The sequence below is a fragment of the Microtus pennsylvanicus genome, chromosome 1 (genome assembly GCF_037038515.1).
Source record: "Microtus pennsylvanicus isolate mMicPen1 chromosome 1, mMicPen1.hap1, whole genome shotgun sequence".
NCBI lineage: Eukaryota > Metazoa > Chordata > Mammalia > Rodentia > Cricetidae > Microtus > Microtus pennsylvanicus.
In genome coordinates this window covers 42980133-42993479 of record NC_134579.1, presented here as the reverse complement: position 1 = coordinate 42993479, position 13347 = coordinate 42980133, and the positions used below count along the sequence as shown (strand labels likewise).

The 13347-nt window shown below is 35.6% G+C and overlaps 1 protein-coding gene across 5 annotated transcripts in view; it reads right to left on the bottom strand.

Moving 5' to 3' along the window:
- Lsamp (limbic system associated membrane protein) overlaps nucleotides 1–13347 on the bottom strand; it is a 2112174-nt gene that overhangs the window by 1407470 nt on the left and 691357 nt on the right. The window lies entirely within an intron of this gene.

Sequence of the window (13347 nt, the reverse complement as noted above, 5' to 3'; positions counted from 1 at the left end):
TATGTATCTCTGTGCACCAGTTGCATGCCTGGTGCCCTCAGATGTCATAAGAGGGAATCAGGTAGCCTAGAATTAAAGTTACAGATGATTTTGAACTTGTAGGTGATTGTGGAAATCAAATCTGAAGTCCTCTGGTAAAACAGCAAGTGTCATATCATTAAGACAATTCCAGTCTCTCCACTCTTTTATAATCAAGATTACTTAGTAATCTAGGTTTATATAAGTGTCTCATCACTGAGGGTTAAGTAGCTCGTTTCCTAAATCAAGACATATGGGTCTAAAGCCCAATATATTAGATTCTAAACCTGTCTCTGTTAATTATTTTCATATAAATGTTCAATCCACTGTTATAGTCTTCCTAAATTACCTGCCTAATATTGTCCAGCACCAGTGATTTTCATAGGTTAATTATTCCCCACATAAAAGTACACTAGCATTGGCCAGTCAGAAGTTGTTACATTGTCATTTGATTAACTCTCCATCTCTGGTTCAAAGAAGCAGAGAAAGACAAGAAGTCATCAACCATCTCCAGAAACATCTCCCACCCAGGGAGCACCATGGTCCATTAGTTCTGCATACCCCCTCCACTCAACAGGGCTTCCTCTGTTTGTAAAGAGACCAAGAGAGGAACAGAAAGGTCAGTGGTTTGACTCCTACTCAGAGTCATCATCCGCCCTCATCCTCACCCATCCTATAATAAGTGGGAGAAGTCAAGAGTGTACTTCATTAAGCAGAAGAATCAGAGTCAGAGGGAAGGTCGAGAGAACAAGAGCAGGCGTGCCTTTATAGGAGGACAGCAAATCCTCATGGTAAAATACTTCTTGGGACATTTCCTTTTCTCTCACACTATCTCAAGTATGTGAAAGTAGAAAACTAGATTTTTTTTAACAACACATTTTTAAGGGTTTATTAGTTCAGAGAAGACATATATATCTTTTACTTATCTACAAAGCCCCCCTCTGAAACCCATTTCAGGATTCTGGAATAGCAAATCCATCAAATTTATCTTCTGATTTCCATTAGTCTGCTGTTTTTTTGTTGCTAAGCTCCTTAAGGTTGTGGATGGATTATGATTCTTTGTGCAGGTGCTTAATGGTATGTGTAGAAATAAAGTATAAGTTCAAGTCTTTTAACTTGGTACTCAAGGGAAACGCATAGAATCACATTTTCTGTCACTTCATTAGCTTGACTCACAGAGGTATTCAAGCAGTGTGCAAAAATGGCTGAGCATCCCAGTACTCAAGAGGCTAAACAGGATCTTGAATTCAAGGCCAATGTGAGATATTTTGTGCATTCTAATGTAGAGTGAACAACATGCTGAGATAGTGTCTTTTAAAAATTTTAAAATGAACCCCTAATTCTATTCCAAAGTGGTACCCACACTCATAAAAAAATAATCTTGCCTGCCTCAGTGACATTGACTCATTTCAGTTCAGGTATTCGTAAAAATACCTATTTTTATACACTTGAATATCCAGTTTAGCAATAAATTCTTTAGGTCTCAGCCCCAGTATGCTCTACAGGATCTAGCCACACATCTTAATTCCAAGTGTCCCCTGTAGAGCCTGGAAACATGATCTCACCAATGTACCATTAAGAACATCATCTCTACCCAGCTCAGTCTGAAGGCCCCTGTCGTCCTAGAGGTCATGTTTTTAACTGTATAAAGAAATAGAATACTCTTAGAAACAAAGAATTCTATGTTCATAATGTGTACGTGTGTATACAAATGTGTGTTTATACATATACATACACACACATATACACACACTACAAACGAAAAAAACATTATTTTTTCAGTTTAAGACTTGGCTTTTTTTTTTCATCTGTCACATCTGTGCCACACTTCATGAAAGAACTGCCTTGGACAGCCTATTTTAAGAAAGGCCCATTAGCATTGTCTTAGGATGCAAAAGCCTCGATAGCGGTTATTATTGAATGGATGAATTTTCTTTGCTTTCTTTTTTTATCTCTCTAGTAGATCAAATATATTCTTCACTCTTCCTATGATATTGATAGCACTATTTAAATTTTTAAAATAAAAAATAATGAACCAGGTTGTTGCATTATGTGTGCATATGCATGTACAAAAAATTTAAATTTAAATTGACTTTATATATCGCTCCTCTTAAATGCTCTGAATTACCAATTTCTTTTACTTTCTGTCTTTGAGTCCATATTCTACATTGGTTTAGTTTCAATAATCAAAATTTAGAGAAGGTTGTCACTTGTAATAGCTGAAATGCCAGTTACAATAAAACACAGGTTTTACTTTAAAATTTGCCTTTGGGCTCATATTATAGGTACTTGAGAATAGATATATCATTTATATTTAGGGATATTTGCACACCCAAATGTGTATTTGTACTGACTGAAAATTAATCTTTGATTGGCTTGTGTCCACTTCAGTTTAATCTAAGAATTAGTTTTTACAATCAAGCATGTGATGTAATTTTGTTAAAATTAATTATATAGAATAAATGACATCATTTTAGCATAATTTTTCCATGAATATAGCACACTTTGATTATTTTTTCTATCACTTTTCTCACTTTTGAGTCTTTCTTGTTGATCCCATTAAATGATAAAAATTCTTTTTTTGTTGTTGTTAATCTTTAGGTTATCATATGCCTTTTATTACCTGCTTCTATTGTTAAAACAAGCAGAAAGAACTAAATTACCCCATCAAATGAAATACCATTGCATTCAGACAGGATTTTGAATATATATGTCATGTCACCATATATATGTCATATATGTGCATTGATGCAGAGAAAGCATTTTTCTAATATCCATCAAATAAAAGATGTCACCTCTTCTGATGTCATCTTTCCCTCAAATCCCTAGTGTGTATGACTCACTTCATGGAGTTTTATACAACAAATAACTCCATAAAATATAGCCATACCAAACTATCCCCAGGCCAGATAAATACATGTGGCCCTTGCTCCTGGCACCTTCCATGTAATCCTTCACATTGTCTGGGAGTCTAGACATAAGACCATTACTAGGTGTGTTACTGGAACATAGTCACAGAACGATAAGTTTGATTAAATCAATCTTTTGTAACTGATTTGATGTATGTCTTTATTATTAACAGCAGAAATTGGACTAACAATTACATATAAACATTTTTCCATTGATCACCAAATTGGAGCCCTCTTGTGTATATCTCCCTCACTCACTATTTCAAAAAACTTTTCTCAGGGAGTTACTTATAATGAATTGTCCACAGAATGAATGCAGGAATCTAAAACTTTATACTTAGTGTTGATGATCTATTCTGATCTTGGGTTTTAGGGATATACTGCTAAGCCAGAGCACCCTATATATATCTCATCTTAACATCCACGATACCTCAGATAAGGATCCTTAGGTTTAAAAAATTTTAGAAGAGTGTGTCTATTAACTACTCTTAATAGCTGGAGTGGGAAAAGTAATACCCCATATATAAACCCCATATGGAACCATTCAATAAGGATTTCTGGGTAAATATTTATCAAATTCCCTGTACTGACCTTTTTAATCATGAAATAATTTCACAACAAATTTAAAATTAGTTTTTCTCGTGTATCGAGAAATTAATAAGGCTCTTTAAAAAACAAATAAAAATATCATTATCAAGTCTCTACTGAGGAATTCATCCAAATAACAAAAATATTTCTTAAATGTCTATTCTTAGAAATAAAATTCTGGTCATGTGGAATAAAATCCAGGCTATAAAATTTTCATAAAGAAACATAAAATACATAAAAACAATACTTACATATAAATATTAACTAAAAATAGTATATTTATGTTTATATATGTGTACAGGATAAAAAAGTTGCCAAAATGAAGAAAATACCAATATTGCAATGGAACTGAACCCTTTAAAATTCATGCATATTTTTCTGTGGTGGTGAAAATTTCTGGACTGAACACTTTGACAAGAAACTTTTCCCCCCAACCACAAAGACCTGAGTTGAGTTACCAGTAACCATGGAAAAACTTATTGCAGCATGGTATAGCTTTGGTTCCAGTGTTAGTGATGTGGAGACAGGGGGATCCCTGGGCTTGCTGACCATCAGTCAAACCTATCAGGTAGCTAGCTCTAGGTTCAGTAACTGAGGCTATCTAAAGAAATAAGATATAGAAGTGAGAGAGGAAGATACCAAGTGTTGACTTCAGGGCTCCATGCACTTTTTAACACAGACAAAGAAACACACACACACACAGACACACAAATAATTAAATATAATTTTAAAATAAATAAAATACTATAAAAGCAAAAAGATTTGTTACTTTAGAGCCAGTTTTAATAATTACTTGTTATTCTTTTCTTTCTTTAAATTCTTCTGTTTATTTTATATTCCAGCCACAGCCTTCCCTATCTTCCCCTTCCAATTCCTATCTCCTACCTTACCATTCCTGCTCGCTCCCTTCCCAATCTCCTCTTCTTGCATCTTCATCCAGAAAAGGACAGGTCTCATATGAGTATCAACAGAACAAGTTGCAGTAATACCAAGCACCTCCCCTTGTGTGAAGGCTGGGCAAGGTAGCCCAATATGAGGAGTAGGGTCCCAAAAGTTAGTAAAAGAGTCAGTGACAGCCCCGTTCACACTGTTGGGAGTTCCACAAAAGGACCAAGCTGCACAACTGTAACATGTAGAGTGTACAGATCAGTCCCATACAGGCTTTGTTTTTTCTGTTAAATTTTTGTGAGCCTGTGTGATCCCAAGTTAGTTGGTTCTGTGAGTTTTCTTGTGGTATCCTTGACCCTTCTGGCTCCTATATTTCTTTCTCTGTTTAACGAGCAAAACTATAACTCAGTTGCTTACTTCTCATTAGCAGTTTGACATCTGGCTACCTGTATAGTTTGATTACAGACGGAAGGCAAATTCTCACACCTCTTTTTTACCCTGTTAGCATGCAAGGATGTTTTTATTATTTTTTTTTGTTTGCCTTCCTTGGTTTCCAACAAAGCAATATAATTGCATTACATTCTGGGTGTGCATCATCATTTTTTAAGAATATCCATATAACACTGTGACTCATCATTCCCACCATCCCATCATTGAGTCAGAATGTCGTCTCATTTCACAGATAAAGGGTTGCCTATACTCACTCACCCAGGATAAGAGGATAGCTTCATCTTATCCTCTTAGCTTTACTTGCCCTAATGTGCTTGTGATTAATAGGCATCTTTCCTTCCATTTATTTGTCCCATATTGCTCACTGAGAAGGATTCAGTTTAGTACACACACACATACACACACACATGCACACATGCACATGAGCACGCGCACTTCCACCCATGCATATGTGTGATGTGTATCTGGATGTGTGAATAAGGAATTGCTATTTTTCAATATATTTTGAACTTCCAAGTCTACCATCTCATTTCCAATACAGAGAATAAAATACCCTAATCTTGCAATACATTTGTATCTTTTGGCTTTTGGCCAAATGATTAATTTAGTAGGGGAAACACTATATAAGGTTGCCTAAAAGGGACAGAGGATCATTTCCTTGAAAAGGTTCAGAATTATTCCCAGCCTTACCACATTTTTTTTGGTAAAAACAATATTAATGAATTTTGGTTAAAAATATTAAAGTGATTGGCATTAAGGATTTCCTTCAAATGATCTACTTGACTGGAAATCACCAGGAGCTACCAGAGAAAATTAAAACAGTTAACTAATTTATAAACAAGAGTTAAGAAGTGTTCAATGTTTTTCACAGGAAAGATAAAATAAAAGCATACATCTCTAGACCATATTTTTCAACAGAAAGTTCAATATCAATTCTTGATCACAAAATATTCTGCCATCTAGAGTAATGCGACAGATTGCTGCTTTGTTTGGTAGGGAATAGTCTCTGAGAGGCCATTCTTTGATGCCTGTTGAAGCCTATTTGTAAATCAGCATTAACAGAGTCCACAGAACTAACTAGAATTATGAGTATGGATAGGAACAAAAACAACTCCCCATGTAGATATGTCTTGGTTCAAAAGCTAGTGAACCCATGATTTTCCTAGAAATTTTCCTTTCAGAATGTTTAAAAAAATCATAAGTCTTCCATTGCATTAAGCATACACCTGAAATTATAATACAAAATAGCAATTACTTTTCTTTTTACATATGAAAATAACATGGGCTCTTAGTTTATTGAAAGAAGAAAGAAAATTGGGTTTAGTTTTCTGCTTTTCAGGCTTATCTACCACCCACGCTGATTCTGTCCTTGTGGTCTTTTTATTTTCCTCCAAGTCTGAGAATGTGTAAACTCTGCTTTGTTATATTTTAGGGTCCTGCTTAGCCTTCCAAGAATCAGCAAGTTAAGATATAAGAATACAGTTAAATTAGGTTTTCTAATTATGTTAGATTGTGTGTGTGAGTGAGTGTATACGCATGTGTGCATGTGTACATGTGTTTGCATGCACGTGTGTGTGTCTCCCACTGTTTTGGGCATACTTGTTATGTTTATTATTTATGTGAAATTCAGATTAATTTGTCAGTCTCTGTTTTATCTGGCTTAACTAATATTGTCTTCTCTCTTACTTAAGCCACAGTGTATTCTGTAATACTCAAAGTATCTACAGTCTTCATGTGCGCTTGGCCATCCTGATCTACCTATGTTCATGAAGGCACTCTGCTGTCTGAGAACTCTCTAATGTGAAGACGACATTTAAACAAAAACACATGGAACAAGAGCAAGCTCATCCCTCCTGTATTGACTGCATTTGGGTTGAGGCTATACTAGATACTACTATAGACTAGGATTTGATTTCATGTGTTTCAGTTGAACCATACATAACAATCATCATCATCATCATCATCATCATCATCATCATCATCACCAAATGCATCTGATGTGATTGAAACTGGAGCAGGGGAACCAACAATCACCAATTGCTTCTCAATAATTAGCAACTTTTAAAATAGATGTCTTTTTCCCTTCAAAAAAACTTCATAATAAATTCTGTTATAAAGGCAGGAATAAAGATAAAAGCACCTTAATAGGCTCCTCATGGACTATTACCTTCACCAGTGAAGCAAGTGTGCTAGGTTTATTCAGTTGCCTGTTCTGACAGAAGTCTCATATTGTATCTTCAGCACTGGATGAAAGATGGTTTTTGTTATTTAAATATAAGTAACTAGATGTGATTTTGGATTATTTAATTAATGTTGTTTTAAGTCTTTTTCTTTTTGTGGTATTTCTAATACCATTGTGAAATATATATTTAAAAAAAACACACCGTGGATTAGAGAAGTGGGGAGAAATGGGTAAGAAGCAATAGATAGTAAGGACCATGCAAAAGAAAGGTAGAAAAGCGATGCAGAGACTACTGCGGAAGACAGGGAGGAATATGCAGAATCACTGAACCGAATGGCTCCTTTTACTCGTCACAGATAGCTTTCTAGGACGTTATTTCAAGCCCATAGAAATAAGGAGCAAAGCTCAGGCAGAGGGTCTCTGCTGCGGTCAGGACTAGTGGTTTTCAGAAGCCTTCTCATCCCCCCTCCCCCCCAAACACAACAGACCTCCTTGGTCTTCATTTCAGAGAATCAATCCATTCACTAGGCAGGCATTGGCCTTGTCACTGCTGAGCTTAAAGTTTGTGAACAAAGAACCACATTTGCTTTTACATGCCTTGCTGAAATTTGACGTCCATTCCAAAAACGGGGGCGGGGGTGGCGGGTAGAGATTTTTATAAAAGAACAATTTATTCCTGACCATTAAAAGATATAATAGCTATTGAAAATAATGTGTTAGAAAAAGAGACACTTAAATGATCAGGTTAACAAAGCCCAATTAGAACTCAGGTGGTCCCTAGTCTTCCCTAGAGGTTCATAAACCCACAGTCAGAGGCAGTAGAAATATCCTGTTAAACTGGACCAGAAAAATGTCTTAGATCAGATGTCATTTTATCTTTTTCCTTCCTTGCTACTCAATTTAATAAAGAGTAAATTTTAAAAACTGACAGGAAGTTACTATGAAAATGTAGATTTTGAAAGTTCAAAAGTAGTTTTTAGACTTTCCCCTCTTTTTAGGAAAAATAAATGTCAGAGCGGGAAAGAAGATTAATGATATTGATAAAAGAGTCACAATAAATTTAATCCAATTACTTGAAAAGGTGAGAAAATTAACACTTATCATAAAACAAATATGTGTAGATAGATGGATAGATAGATGATTAATGGGTAGACAGATGATAGATGATAGATAGTAGGTGCTGAGGATCAACAGACAGCTATATAGATAATAGACAGATAGATAGGTGATAGTTAAATAGACAGACAGACAGATAGGTAGAATTAGACAGATAGTAGATAGATAGATAGATAGATAGATAGATAGATAGATAGATAGATAGATAGACAGACAGACAGACAGACAGACAGACAGATAGTTATGACTCATACACTGGTCAAAATATATACATTGACCATAACCATTTAGAGATGTATAATTAAAGAATAAGAAAGACTCAACACCTTTCAGATATAGGTTATAATTCCACTTTTACATATAACTAAAGATTGCCATTGGTTCTTTCATTGAAATCTGTCCTTCATAAGGTATATTGTTTGTAGTAGCATACTACATATAGAAATTATAAAATATGTACTATTATTGGAAGAATGCATGGATTTAGTTAATTTAAAAATTCATTTTTTCATTCTTAAATGATGCAAAATACCACATCCTACTCCTGGGTTCTATCCTGTGACAATCAAGATCCAAATGTCTAGAGTGACAGGAGCAGAGACCCCTCACTATACTTGGCTTGGTATCATGGTGCTTAGGATCAAGCCCACACAGCCTTGCATATGACAGTCTACTGTTCTGCCATTGAGCTTCGCCTCCCAATAGAATTCTATTTAACAAGTCTAATTTCTGTCTTGGTATGATGCAGGAGAGATTAGCTCATATATAAACTATTATCTACCTGGGCTTGGGCTGGATCCCGATAGGGCTGCATTCCTGGATGAAACTAGAACCGAGAGAACCAACAATGTTGTTGATACTTTCAAATTTCTCATACTTAAAAAAAAATATGTTGCAAGCTTACCGCCAATTTCAAGAGAAATTAGTTTGTCTTTGATTTAATAGTGAATCCAGGCAAAACATAGAAATACAATTTGTGTGTTATATTGAGGTTTTATGAAAACTCAAATCAGAAATCAAAAGAAAAATCTGGTTTGCAAGATATTGGAACATTGGAAAATAAAAAAAAACCTACAAGACTCTCTAGTAATCTGTGATTTTATGAGCTTTGCCTAGCTATAAGCCTATTGTATGACTTGCAATACCTACAAACTGATAAGAAAAGAAAAAAAAAACAAGATGAATACGAATAACAATTGTTTTGTCAGGGGATACATGACATACAAGTTCTAGGTATCTTATGGAGTTTTAATTGAATTACTGCACTATATTATTACAGTGGTTTTTAAATGTAATTTAAAATGATGTAATTATAATAATCCAAATTAGATGTCATTAATAAATATGCAATGGTGTCTAAAATGGAAACAATCTAATTGCTAAAATATTCAAATAAAGAGTGGCTTTCATTGTCTGTGCATTCATTGGTCAACGAGAGCATAGTAGAGAATTAGATGTTAAGCACTAGTCCAGAAACAACCACTAATGCTGTAACAGCTCTAGCTGGAAATTGTCAGAGATGGAGAATCTGCACCATGCTTTTCAAGAGACTGAAATAGAGAAAGATAGCATTCAGATGAGGACTATCCCATAGAGAACAGTATTTACTATCCATTTTCAATTACTGGCAGCTAAGAAATAGTGGTTTTCATCTATTTCTCTGTATATTAGCATGTGATTGAAATCCTGATAGCTTAGTTTAGTAATCAGTGAGGCTAAGGATGACTAAAATGACAACAACTCAATAAATTCAATATGAACACATTTGTAATGTCCCAATAGGTCTCCTCTCTCTCTCTCTCTCTCTCTCTCTCTCTCTCTCTCTCTCTCTCTCTCTTCTCTCTCTCTCTCTGTGTGTGTGTGTCTCCCCTCTCTCTTTTTTTTCTCTCTCTCACACAATGCACACAAACATTCACATTCACAGATACACACATCTCCATAAGTTGTAAAAAGAACTGGTATTAGTACTTATATTGAATAGGGACCCAACAATAAGTTGGAAATAAACCACAGGAAGAGTAAAATTAGAGGTCAAAAGTGTTTCAGTACAAATAGTTGCATGATTAATGCACTGAGAGAAACCACACATGGTTTCATGAGATTAAGCATCATATTGCAACTTAGGAAGTGGAACAAAAACATCACCGGTTACTCTCTCAAGTCATCATCTGATTGTTTCTTTTGTTTCATTGTTTAGTTTACTTTGGGCTAGAGACTGAACCTTGGGTCTTGTATATGCTAGGCATCCACTCTACCACTGACCTTTATGCCCATTCAGACCCAGCTCAATAGGTTTCTTATTTTATATTTATGCCTTTTTACGGAATTGTTGTTTAGTCATGCTAGAGAAGAAAGATAGGACATGCTAGTCAAGTATTACTTAGCCACAACCCTAACCCCCAGAATGGCAATTTACATTAATTTTTGTTGATGTACATTGTGATGAGTTTTATGTTGCATTTTCATAGTTATGCATCACTATGCTTTCTTCTCATTCATCCAAAGAGGATGGCATACCCAGTGTTTTTTTGGTCTATGTAATGGACTCTGCCAAGTGCACCAACATCTTTTCATCATTTGCCAAGAATGAAGACTAGGAAGAAGTAAAACATACTAATCCTCAGTAAACAAACAAAAAGTCTAGTTCATATCCTGAGAAATAATAATAATTACTCAACAAACAAACTGTTCAAAACACCTAGAAGGTACTGCATGAGTTAAATCTTCAAAGAGTCCAAATGAAGTAGATATGTCATGTCACTATCTCTAATTTATTTGTGAGTATACTGAGGCATGGGAATGAGAGTAATCTGGCTAGGATTCATAAAAGGGTTTTATTGGAGACAGAATTCAAATGCAGACAGGGAGGCCTCAAAGAACAAATCGTTGTCACATTAGAGAAGCAAGCTGCCAAGGATGTTGTTTTCGTTAGCTCACTTAACTGTTAATGATGACATGTTGACAACCTAAATTCTTCTGTATTGGGCTTAAGATCCTACTGTTGGCAACATTGGGAAAACAGAAAGTCATCTACCCCGCCCCCCGTGGGGAAGGAATAAGCTCCAGAATCCCTCTGCTCTGCCCCTCCTTCCATAATGCAACGTTTTCCTGTGAGCCTCATTTTTTAAATATTTCCTTTGAGAACACCCTCGTTTACATTGATATTAACAAACCCATCCTCAGGCAGTCCCTGCCAAACCAGGTGTTTGACAGCAGAAGACTGGTTATTAGCTATGCCTTCCTGATCATTAAGTGTAAACGCCGAAAAAAGGAGATCAAGAAATGTGTTAAGCGAATGCAAAGAGGATTAAATAAGAAAGTATGGGCAAAATTACACATACTGCCCACTAGATTAACAAATGAAAATGTGAAGGAAACACATCTTATTTACACTTACTTTGTAATGAGGTCATACACAATTGACTTAGAAAGGTTCCCGTTGGGACCTGGAGAGATGGCTCAGTGACTAAGCACATCCACTGCCCTTGCAGAATATCCAAATTTGCTTTCCAACAGTCATATTTTGTGATGGACAACTAACATAAATTTCAGCTTATACTGGTCTGACACCATCTCCTTGTTTGTGAGGTCACCTGCACTCGCATACATATACCGTATGCACACATTCATTTGTTTTTATTTATTAAAGAATAAAAACAAGGATTGCATAAAATATGATTTACTGTGTAAGAGTAATTTTATTAAATAGCCAATACTTGAAACAGTAGAGTGGAAAAGACATAGGATGGAGAGAAACACAGGAGCATGGCAGTATATCAACACCTTAGGCCAAACAAAAGCTGAATCGAGATTCCCTCTACATACTTCAATCTGGAAGCATCCACTACTGAATTCCATTTTGACATCGATCTCTTCTGAAATCTCAAATGTAGTCATGTTCAGAGAGCCACTCAAGAGAATATGTGCTCCAGACCTTGTCACAGTGTGTAGCACGTGGGAGTCATGCTACTATAGTTCAGACGGTACATGGCATTTATCTTGTTACACTTGTTAGATGGGGTTCAATGAAAGTTATAATTGTTGCATAGACTAAAATTTAGTTGTGGACAAATATTACCTCTGTTTACTGACCGTGAATAATATTTGATACTTTTTCATCTGAGAGTGTCCACATTCAGCTATGATAACATATTGTTTCGTTCTCATCATATTTTTTCACAAGAGGGATCATCACTATTTTGCTATCATTGAAAGCTTAATACAGCTTCCCCTGACCTATGTTTCCAAACTAGAATAGATAATGGATAGAAAAGAACTTCTTTTTAGCAGTGTTCAGTGGTACACTCTGGCGCATAGACCTACATTTCTTCTCCTGTATGACCTGGTACTGTGTATAGTTTTTTTTTCTTCTTTGACTTATCAGTAATATGTGCCTGCAATATGTGTAGAGCCATATTTTGTGTGACAGTGAAGGAGAGTGAGACTTAGTGCAGAGGAAGCTCTGTTGGAAGGAAAGATGGATTGTTGTCTGACTGTATCTGCCGTACCCTCTGCTCTCTAAATGGTGTTTTCAGTGTTTGTACACAGGGTTTTCTAGATAGCACGGTGCAGTGCTTTCCCACCTGTGTCTTTGGCTCCTTTCTGCATTGTCTTTCTTCCCCTGCGACAGATAGCCAATCAGTTCTTAGCACAGAGAAGGCAGAACTTCACTATCTTTTGCCGGCTGTTTTGTTCCACTGTAGCTTCTGATATGTTTCTGTTCCTTAACTAAATTAAATCATAGAATTTCCTCTTTTTTTCAATAATTACAAGCATTCTTTGTGAGTCTAATAACACTGGCGTCTGTTAATGAAAAATTCTGTGTATCAGTTTTTAAATACAACAAGCAATAAACAGTACAGAAACTAAGTCAAAGAATATTAAAAATTGCATCAAAGGTAAAATTGGATTGGATGTAAAAACACATAATAGGTACTCACTTAAGCCAGTGATTCTGAAATATCCTCATTCTTCTAAAGACAGAGGATTCTCAAATTATTTCCATTCTTGGACTCCATGCTTGGTTACACTGACTCAGAAATTAAACAGGAAATCACGGGGAACTTCCGTTTTAAAGGCATTTAATGTGAATGTAATTCCCAGTCAGACTTAGTCTACTATCTCGTTGAACTCTTTTGATTTCCTGATTTGCCTGTGTTATACCCACAGCTATGATCACAAAGTGTCCCATATGGA